Consider the following 11,010-nt stretch of genomic DNA (forward strand, 5'->3'; position numbering starts at 1 on the left):
TAGGCCATGTCTATGCAAACTAAGGGCTCGAATCAGGTGCCTGAGCTTAGGTGTCTAGTGCTGTTTGATGAGCACTAGGTGTATGGTGCCACTGGATTCCTCAGGGCAGCCAGGGCAATTGCATGGGGCTGGCTGATAGGGCACAGGAGTGCTGGGATGTTTTGGAGGCCACATGAGATACCTCACGGCACCTTGGAAAACCCTGTAGACCAGAGTCCAAGCAACTGAACTGAGCCCTAAATGGCAGTTTGCAGGGGTGGGATTCAGCTCCAGGTTGTAGATACCCAAACTTAGGTGTCACTGCAGGCACAACATGGGAGCCAATTGTCTGAGAAACCAGCATGGTCAGTGGAGTTTTAGCCAACATAGTTACTGGGGGTCCAGAGAGCTATGTGGTAGGTCTTCCCACGTGGTTGATAGACCTTTCTTGCTATAGGCTGAATAGCTTTCTAGATCTCACTGGACTGACTGGATATTCCAGATTTTATAGATGAGTGGTTATATAGTGTTTTGAATGAACTGCCTGGGATTACACTGAATATTGCAAAAAAAAAAGTCCAGGAATTATCTACAATTTTCTATGCAGTGTACTGAGCTAAACCCGAGGCAATTTTTGTTTTTTAAGGAGCTGAAACCGAACCATTAATTCAATGTTTTTGTGGAATGTGGATGGCACCTGAAGAGTCTTTCCATTTATTGGTTTCACTAAAACCTAATTCCTCATAGGAGGGACCCATTCAGCTTGCAAGGTTTCATCCTGCCCAAAAGCCTTCACAGCAGATTGAGTCTCATCCCCTTGTTTCCCTCCACCTGACTCTCTGGTGCACGCAGGTCAAGTTCTCACTCCTGAACAGCAGCCCTGATTTACTGGGGAGGGAAAGAAATGCCAAAGTCCTCATCTTCTGCTGCTTTCCTTTGACTTGTCCAAGTTCTCTGTGGGACACAAACCCACGTCTTCTTACCAGTCCCTTTCCTTATAGGGAAGGAAATAGTTGGGGTTACCTGGTAATGAATCAGTCTGAAGCTGGAATCATAGTGAAAAAAAAAAAAAAGAAGCCTTTAACTTTTGGCTGCAGAATCTTGGGCCTTACTCATTAGCGCTTTTTCCCTTGCCAAAAGTCAGTCCTCCTATGCAGGAGGAAATGCAGTTAGTAGATTTTTTTATTTTGTTAACAAAAATTCTAAACTTTATCCTTGGGGTTAAAAAAAAAAAGGAACACTTCAAAACCATGTTATGACTTTATTTAGACATCTTGGTTTTCTTCTTACTTTGCCAACTCAGTCATGACAAAAAAGAAACCAAATGGAGCCTTTCAGCTCATTCATTTCTTGCGGGCTTATCCATGAATGCTTAAGTCTCTGTCATCTGGATTTCCAAACTGCTTCCTGCTCAAGCTTTGCATAAGGTCAGGTTTGCTTGGGTCCTTCTATCGGATGCCTTTAGGCAGTCATGGCAGAGGTGTCACCAAGGTTAGCCATCAGACTATGATTCCCAGTCAAAACTGAAAGAAAAAACTGATCAGTGAATTTATCAAAAGATAAAATGCAGTTTATTGAAATGATTCTGTGAAACAGTACATCCACAGGGCACAAAATTTGGGGGGTCTATTGAATGACAAGTTTTCCTGTGACTTCAAACATTGGGAAACTGACATGTGTAGTCTTCTATAACTATGTGCTTGATGCAGATGTGTCTGAACCTTTTCCAGAAATAAGTACATGAAATGTGACACCTTGACCAATTCCGTGTTTTAATTTCACTTTTAAGCACTAGGAGTAGATACTCTTATATACAAATGTGGTACTATGGTGATAGGCTTCTGAAAATATCCACAAAATACAAATGTGGTTGTCTTGTTACAATAATAAGACATGTCTGTTTGTCTTTTACAAATCATGAAACACAATACAACATTTTCCTACTTTTTTATTATTTATTCTAGGCTTTGTGGCTGTGTATAACAGTAGAAAAAGGGCTTGTGTTGTTATCTAGGCACTGAACAAATTAAACGTAAAAAAGATAGGTCTTACACGCAGATTTGACAAGAATAACAGCACATTTTAGAAAAGCTCAGGCATTCTGTGCTGTTGGGAGAGCTACCGACACTTTTAAAAGTTTTAACCCGCATGAGGAATAGAGGAGATGCTCAAGGAGTGCCCAAGATTCTTGATTTTTTTAAAGAGATGCTAACATCCTCTCCTTTCGGAGTAAAGTGTGCATGTGTGTATACCTGTGCAGACACAAAGTTCTCTCACTAACGCACGTTTCTGTACTTCCTGGTCATACTGTTCCCGAGGGACAGTGACACCCAGTCTCCCACATCTGTGTGACCCGGGAAAGACCACGTCAGGGCAGCTGGTTGCCCACGAGGCTGTGACAGGGACATATCCACAACTGGGACCAGCAACTGCTCAGCTCTAGGAGACTGGTGAGAGTACAGGACGCATATCAGCAGCTGAATCTAATAACAGGCCGGCCTTTTCTAGAATAATAGTTTGGGCCAGGTAGTGGCCGCTCTTTTCCACAAATTTTCTGATGGCCCGAGAATAACAAAAATGGTTCTTTTGCAGCTCCATGTTACACTATTAATAAACACCGTGTTCTGACAATATGTCTCAGCAGAAATCAATGACTTGGGACCCGTGTATGCATCCGCATATTTTTCATTTGATGCATTCAATTTTGGAAACAATTTGCAATTGCTGGCTCACTGAAGAGCTCTCAAGCTGTAACTGCAGAGATACCAAAAGTCTGACTTCAGCCCACACAGTCGGTGAAATGAAATTCTCACGATGTCTTCCGTGAATTGGGATGCATTTTGGGGGCAGGAAGAAAGGATTTGAAAAGGATAATTAAAGCGTACTTCTATGTGAGATGCCATCCCTTACTAACAAAAACATAAAACATTACATTAGTTCCAACCTAACTGTCACCCTGTCTTCCCCTAGTCTTATTTAGATAACAGGAGATGTCAAAAATGTGCAAAATATATGAAACAAGACCAAAAACTCGAGTCAAACGTCTGCCTTAATGCTAAATCTTCCCACTTCTAAATTTAAACTAATATTTCCAAAATACATCTGTGAATACATTTCTTATTTAAAAGCAAAGAAAAATCCCCTGTATGGATAGGCTTCAAAACTCCCTAATTATTTCTGAGTCTTGTTGCAGTCTGTCAGATACTTGTTTGATCTTTCACTCTTTTAAGTCAATGTCAAAACTCTTACTGAGTTTAGTGGGTTGAGAACTCAGGCTGAAGTAGGGTATTTTAAAAATACAGACTCTTGGCACAAGGTACCATAACATCTCTGAAGGTGTATAATGTTAAAAAGGCTTTTTAGCAAGCAGCAGAGTAAATTTCTTTGAAGTTATTCAGCCTATTGGGCATATGAATGTACAACAAGCACACAGTATGTTCACCCATTGAGGACTCTTGTAAAGTTTTAGATGATAAAAATTCCAAGAGCTGTAAATGCTGGCTGAAACCCTCGTTTGCTTTCACAGTTCTAAATATCCAGATTTTTCACAAAAGCTAACTCTCAGTTCCCTCCTGAGTACAGAGCTACGTCTACGTTACGGGGACAGCTCCATTCTTTACCCCCCTCTCTTAAGTTTAAACATCACTTTGTTGTTTTGAGAAGTTATTTTTCTAAGTGCAACTGGCTGAGCGGTTTTTGAAACACAACTTTCACAAGCGGTAGTCAAGAACTGACTTTGCATTGGGATCTCACTGTAGCACTGGATGGCTCTTTCATTACTGTGACATGAAGGCAAATTTACAGCCAGAACCTGCAAGGGGCTTAGTGCCTCCTTGGAGTTGCCTCCTTGGTAGCTTCTGGTGGTCTGCATAAGGAGGCGCTTGCTGCACTCCGTGGGTCTATCTACTTTAGCTACTTAGTGCTCTGGGGACGTTATTGTTGAGGTTCAAATCTACCTTGCGTCTGTAATTGGAATTATGCAGCACACATGTGAGAGTACCCCACTGGCAGTGTGGGTGCAAGGTAGCTCCAAATGGGGGGCAAGCACGTCTTCTCTATGTCCTCCAGCAGTTTGTACTCTGCACAAGTGCATGATTCTGCCAGCAACCTCAAAGCAGTCTGTGCAGAAATACACTTTGCATTGCCTACTGGGTTCACGTGTGCTGTCACGTGCCTAGGACAGGCAATTAGTATGAAACTGATTGCCATAAGATGGTCCTAGAACCAAGGTGGATCACACCAAATCAAACCCCGCTCTTCCCTTTTCTTGCACCTCACCAGTTGGTAATACGAATGCCTGCAATGTGGCAACTCACTTGAGAAACACGGCAGGTGTCTGGTCTACGTGTCTGCTTGTGTTTAATTTATCTCTTTAGCTCTATGGGGCAAAGATCTTATCTCCATTTACAGGTAAAATCCTGTGGGGTTCTCAGTTGAGCAACTTCAGTCCTCACTGAGGTCTCTCACAGATCACACATCTTCTGGGACTGAGACCACGAAACTTGCCATGAGGAGAAGATCCTACGCCAAAGACATGGGCAGATCAAGCACAATATTCTTCAAGACACCAAAATAGAAGTAGTGCATAAAGTGGATTGCCGAATCATGTTCTGCAGCTGAAATTATCCCTGGAGTAAAGTTTTAGGTGTTATTGCAGTCAGGATACTGAAGTGGCTTGTATGTTAACGGGAATGCTGTGCAAATTAATAAACAAAGCTTAAAATTGCATTGGGCAAACTAGACTTGCAGAGTTGCCAGGAAAATAGTTTTAATAGAAGGTGTGTCTTTAAAAAAAGCAATCCGGACTGGAATCCTTGTGTGTGAAAAGGCTACCCATCAAACCTTAGAGAAATGGTCACTGCAGGCAGGAATGAAGGAGACTGTCAAGGCTTGGTGATGAGACTGTGCTGGTTTGTGTTGGAAATTGTCCCCGGGAATCTAGGCCTTGCACTGCTGAAATCACTAAGAGCACTGATTGTGGTGTTGGGTTTGGGTTTTTTTTTGTGGTTTTTTTTTTTTTTTCCTGGAAAAAGAAGGCAACGAAAATCTCTTTGCTAACATTTTGCGTGCCGAACGTTAACCTGGAACTGATTTGCCTCATCAGAGGGAAGCCTCAGGGTGTGTGCTCTGATAACTGAAATACCAAAAACTGTATGACAGACCCTTCCATGGAGAGGGCTGATGGGACCACGGTTACTGCACAATTGCCATAGCTGCCGCAGAATCGGAAGTTGTGTAATGTTTGGAACAGGAGGATACTTAGCATGTCTACATGGCAGAAAACACTGCTTTGCAAAGCTACCTCTAAATGAGTCGGAAGTAGTCCATCTTCGTGCAGCTTTCTCCTCAGGCTAATGAACTCTGCCTCTTGGCAGGGCTAATTAACCCATATGAAGTGCTATGCTAATACGGCTAAATTGTGTTTGCTACCCACATTACATAGTTTCAAGCCAGGTTGGCTATCTCTGCGTTAAACTGCAATCGTGGCTGTGCCAAGGGCATCAAAATGCCCCGCAAATGTGAGTCTCAGAGCTTGACTCTGCCTGTCCTCCTCAGAGAGAGTTCTCATTGCAGGCAGTGGGAACTTAGCCTAAGGAGCCCATGACTGGGCCTTTAAACATTCAAGACCAACATTTTGAATAATTGACTCTCTAGTTTGCCTCAGGATATTATGATAGTTTTCAAAGGCTGGTTCCAATATAGCAATAAGCCACAACAACGTGTGTGTTAGTATGCAATCGGTGCATGCCTTCAGTGCATTGGCATGGAGCCTTTACCACCCAAGAAGTATTCCCAAAGTGATCCAAAGCCTACTGAAATCTGTGGAAAACTTTCTATTGACTTCAGTTGGCTCTGATTTGTACTGACTTCAATGGGCTTTGGATCAGCCCCAGAGATTCCCGTCCCTCATACAAGGGCTATTTACATGAAATAATCATTAGAGAAAATATACAAACAAGTCTTGGAACAAGGACCAACACCTAGAACTCTTCTCCTTGGCGATGGCTACAAAGTCATTCCCTTTCCTGCTTTTTCTCTCTCTGCGTCCCTGAGTTTGTTTTTTGTACAGCCTGGCAATTTCAACACAGCAGTGGCTGGAGCACTCCCTGGGGACTTGGAAGATGGGTAGCTAAACCTCTCCAGATGGGAAACTACCATAGGCTCCATATCACCGATCCTTCACAAACACCCTAGCCGCTAAATTGTTGTATACAAAGTGGTTGTTGGCAGCTCTTCCTTTGGCTATGTTTTACAAAAAGTGGTATGAGCCACCCTGTTGTATGGAGGCAGATGGATCCAGACAGTGTGTAGGATGCCTTAGGAAAGACCAATGGACCAAAGTTCCTCAGGTTGTGGATGCCGGTGGGGTTGAGGCTTGAGCAGGGGCCAAGCTTCTCAGTTCTGTCACGGAGGAAACATGCCTGGGGCCCAATTCTAGGTGCGTGGGGAACTTCCTGAGGCAAAAAGGCAAGAATCTGTGGAAGTGAGCTGCCTGGGAAGTTGCAGGAAAGCAGGGTGGGATGTAGGTGCTTACACGCTGGTTGAGCCCCGCGTTGCAGGCTTCTCCCAGTTCTGTCCCCAGTTACTCATCATTGCAGAGAGTTCAGCACATTCAGCGCTGCACCATAAACGCAAGGCCTTCTCCATCCTTGGGCTGGCTCAGGCTTTCAAGTTAGTGCCTACAGCAGTAGCATCTGGGTACACACTCAGTTTTGCTTAACCTCCTATTGAGGAAAAAGAGAGATGAAAACCTAAGATCCTAATTCCAAATAAAAACTCCCAGAATCAAGGTTATCAGGAAGTCTTATTCAGGTATTACTCTGGCACTGAAATTCATTTTTATTGTGGAATGGGAGCTTCTTGATGAGTAAACTTTGATAATTGGTGCTGCAAAGGTTGTAGAGATGATGATAAGATCTGAGGTTATAGGAATGTGGTAGCTGTTTGGTGATTGTACAAGTAGAATGATATTTCCACAGACAGATTAGTAAAAATATCCCAGTAGGAAAGGAACTAAAATGCTCAGAATTATTTAATCGGTATCCTCACAGAGTAATGATTCAGTAAATGTAGTTCTGATATACTGATGAGGGTTTTTTAAAATAATTTAATCTATAGGCATATTGATTAATGTATTAACAGAGAGGCAATTATCTAACAGAGTGTCTAGGTAATGTGTGGTTAACAATTAATGTGCTGTTAATAATAGTTAACGTATACTGATTAGTTAAATGCACACTCATTAATCAAAACAGAGAAAGCTACAACAATGCTAAGTATTACTGTATCAGTGTATTGCCAGCTTGGACAGTGGTGTTAATTACAGGCCAGATGTTGATAATCTTGCTCAGATCAAGGAGTTACTTGGCTCATCAATAGCCTTGAGGGGTATTTCTACATTCACTCTGCGATGCTCCCTGAGGCTGCTCCCAAGACCACATGCACTGAGTCCTCCTCTCCACCAGTAAATCAAACAGTGCCGGGGCACTGGAACTGAAGTCATCAGAGCGGTCGCTGACATGCTTTTGGCCCGGGCCATCAAGCACTCCCCGAAACAATTCCCTGGCACGACTGGGGACTCAGCAGAGGTCAGGGACTGCTCCCAGGTGGCCGTGTGATTGTGGCCACCCTGTTTCGGGGAGTAAGAGAGTTTAATGCTAATGGCATGGTACACTGTGAGTTGGCTGGTTTTGATGCTGGAGAATGGTCCCATGCAAGTGTCATTCATTAGTGTAAGTGCAGCTGGGCTGCACAAATGGTAAAATCTGCAAGAGCAGCCCCAGCTGTGGCTGAAAACCACTTTGCAGGGTCCAAGGGACTCCCTCTGAATTCACACTCCTGCTATGTACCGTACAGCCCCCTGGCAAGCAGGAACCTGGTGGGGTCAGGGACAATCCTCTTTCCCAGCCACATGGGTAACCCCGTGGGTGCTGGTAGGTACTTCTGGAGAGCTACAGGTGCTGTTAGAAGTATAGAAGTGCTTTTCCTTTTCATTTATTGCAGACAATGTGTTGTAGCAGTTCAAGCACTTGAAACAAGGCCTGTGGAGGCCCTTCAAAATAGGACGCGGGTGCATTCCTTGTACCTTCTCGTAGCATACATGGATATGGATTGCTGGTCTAGTCCGGTGCGTTCAGTGTGTTCACTCATCTGTGAAAAGTCAATTGTGACCACAGTGCTCTGCAGAACTGAGCCTGAGGCAACCAAACCAAATACTGCCTCTTACTTCAAGCAGTATACAGATATGTGTATATATATATATACACACACACCTATATATTGCTGACACGCAGCAACTGTTGATGAAGCAAGTTCTGATGCTGCTGTTAAATTGCACCGAGTAGTTAATCAGTGGCTCTATTTTATTGTTTTTGACATAGCTTTCTACAGGTTGAAGAAGTTTACCTTTATAAGAAGCAGAAGGTTGACAGATATAGTAGATAATTCTGTTATGCCTGCTTGGAAATGATTAATGCTAAACTTTTGAACAGGTCTGCCTTGAAAAGGAAATGTCACCTGTTCAAACGCAGCTTTGTATGTTCTCCTGCGGTAATGTATTCAGGGCTTATCAACATGCTGATCTCCTGGTAGTTTCAGGGAGTAAATGTGAGTTTCAGCAATTGAAGCCCGATCCTGCAGGTGCATGTTCAGGCAAAACTGCCATTAGTTTTAATGAGAGCTTGTCTTATTCCAAAGTGTAGGATGAAGCCAGCAAGTGGGTAAATGAAATATGTGAGCGCAAGGGTGGGTTTTCATTACTCAGAACACATTGATGTGCCTTTGAGACCTCCATCCAAAAATGTTTGGAGTTTGCTTGAATTTTTCATGCAAAACCAGCCATTGGAACAATTTTATGATTTATTAAATTCTCATTTTATTTCCCTCCCTTCCGGCTGCTTAATAAAGAGTTTCCAGCTGTTTCTACTTCCATTTGACAGATAAAGTAGACCCTTATTCTGCAAAGCACTCGGGAACATGTGTAACTTCAAGTGTGTGAACGGTATCCTCTGACTGCCAATGAGCTATCGGTGGCCTTGAAATTACGCGTCTGCAAAGAGCCAGCTTTTCATATGTACTTAGGTGTCTAAAAATATAGATGTGGTGCAGTGGGACTTTTAAAGATGCTTAAACATGTTCCTCACTCCCTCTGTAATGGTTTCTTTAGTACTCCATGTAGTAATTAGAGAATAGCCATTGTGGAGGCCACTCGTACAATAATGTATTTCAACAAACTGCAGTTTTTGTAGTATGGGGAATTAGGAAAAATAGGTTAAATTTAACAGGAATGCCAGGAATAGAGAGAGACTAAATGATTGCTATACTTGACTGTCATTTCCTCTCTAGAATTACATTAACCATCTACAGGTTTATTACCACACTGCCTCTCGGATGTACTAGGACCCCACTCTTTCTGGTATTAAGCAAAATAAGAGGTCTTAAGTTCCATCAAGTTGTTTGAAGAACTCCAACTGTTTCTTCCCTTCATGATTCGCCTATGAGCTGTTCACGTTTTCCATGACTTTGTCCATTGTTCGGATTTGTATGAAATTTATTTTCTGGGAAAAGCCTATTAATTAACTAACCGAGGAACCAAAGACTGGGGCCAAAGGGCCAGATTTTCAAGCACTCACTAGGGAGAGTTCTGTTTATACATATTTCATGGGAGGGGTTATAATTTCAAAAATAATTGTGGTGGTTTGGAATTTGTAAATGCTTTGGGTGGATATTGTTACATACTAAGTTTTTGAAGTAACTAACATTCAAATGACATTCTTAGGCATTTAACTATTCAGTATTTGAACTTCTCCTTAGAAAGTGCTTTGACAAATACCAACACCATGGAAACTGTAATATTTATGTACTAATCGAATACAAATAGAACATTTCCCCTACCACTTATCTTTGTACAGGGTAGACAGTTCCTCATTCCAGATCTGTCCCTCTATCTATGTATCTATGTATGTACGTACATAAGTACATATGTATCTATCTATCTCTCTAATCTATCTTGTCATATTAAATTCTTAATGCACATTACCAGCATTATCTCAATAAAATTTTTGTTCTTCTTCACTTCTCTTCACTTCACTTCTCTTACTGGTCAGTTTGGATATCAATAATGCGCTGATAGCCAGTTTGATCCTTTGAGTTTGACACAACTGAAAATTCAGTATGACTCCTTTTGACTTAGAAGCAGGTAAGTTTTCCTGTTTTCTAAATTCCTGTGTATTTTTACTGTACCCAGGTTTTAGCTGGTTTCACGCATTCTGAACGAGACCAATTCAGTTCCTGTGCAGACATTTGAAGGCATTTACGTGTTGCTACTGGGGTGTTTGCTCTTTTTACTGAACATTATAAAATGTACTGAGTTAGCAGAACAAATAAGGATCGACAGTCTTTGTTGGCTGTTATTGAAAATTACTGGGAAAAGAGCCTAGTAAATCTCTTTCTTTTTAGTGTGTATCTATGCTTCAATCAAGGGTATGACTGTAGCCAGTGTTAATATCACCACGCTAGCTGTAAATTAGCTAATAGTCTAACTGCAGCAGGATAGATAGGGCTCTGCTTGGGCAGACCACACAAATATTTACCCACCTGAGATATACATACAGCTTGTACTAAACTTCACACCGATGTTGCTCTCACTTGGTCTGGGTAGGTTACAGTTAGCTCTGTCCTGCCTCTGAAAACTGCTGTCATATCGTCGACTGTCCCTTCCGAAAAAGGCGTCAGTAAGCTGGAGGTTAATCGATGAGCAAGAAGAGCGAGTTCGGTAAGCGACTGCTAGCCCAGAACGGAGGGGCTGGCTCTGACTGGCTTGGATGATTAAACCACTATTTTTAGAATTAGGAATACTGTCTTCTAGAAACGTTGATATTAATAGTGTTGATTGCAATAAATATACCTAAAGATGATCATATTTCTGCTGCGAATACACTGGTTCAAAGGATCAGTGACACAAGATGGCTTACTTGTTTTCGAATGAGCCTGGCTGTACTGCGTTTAATAAGGACAATAACAAAACCAGAG

The 11,010-nt window shown here is 42.2% G+C and overlaps 1 long non-coding RNA gene across 1 annotated transcript; it reads right to left on the bottom strand.

Moving 5' to 3' along the window:
* Positions 1–1,220: 1,220 nt before the first annotated feature.
* Positions 1,221–10,756, bottom strand: LOC128919543 (uncharacterized). The gene is made up of 2 exons (XR_008469902.1): positions 10,576–10,756; positions 1,221–1,502 (listed from the first exon to the last, which is right to left on the bottom strand). It is a non-coding gene; the product is annotated as an uncharacterized LOC128919543 (long non-coding RNA).
* Between the last annotated feature and the right edge of the window lie 254 nt (positions 10,757–11,010).

The sequence above is a fragment of the Rissa tridactyla genome, chromosome 1, assembly GCF_028500815.1.
Source record: "Rissa tridactyla isolate bRisTri1 chromosome 1, bRisTri1.patW.cur.20221130, whole genome shotgun sequence".
Classification (NCBI taxonomy): domain Eukaryota; kingdom Metazoa; phylum Chordata; class Aves; order Charadriiformes; family Laridae; genus Rissa; species Rissa tridactyla.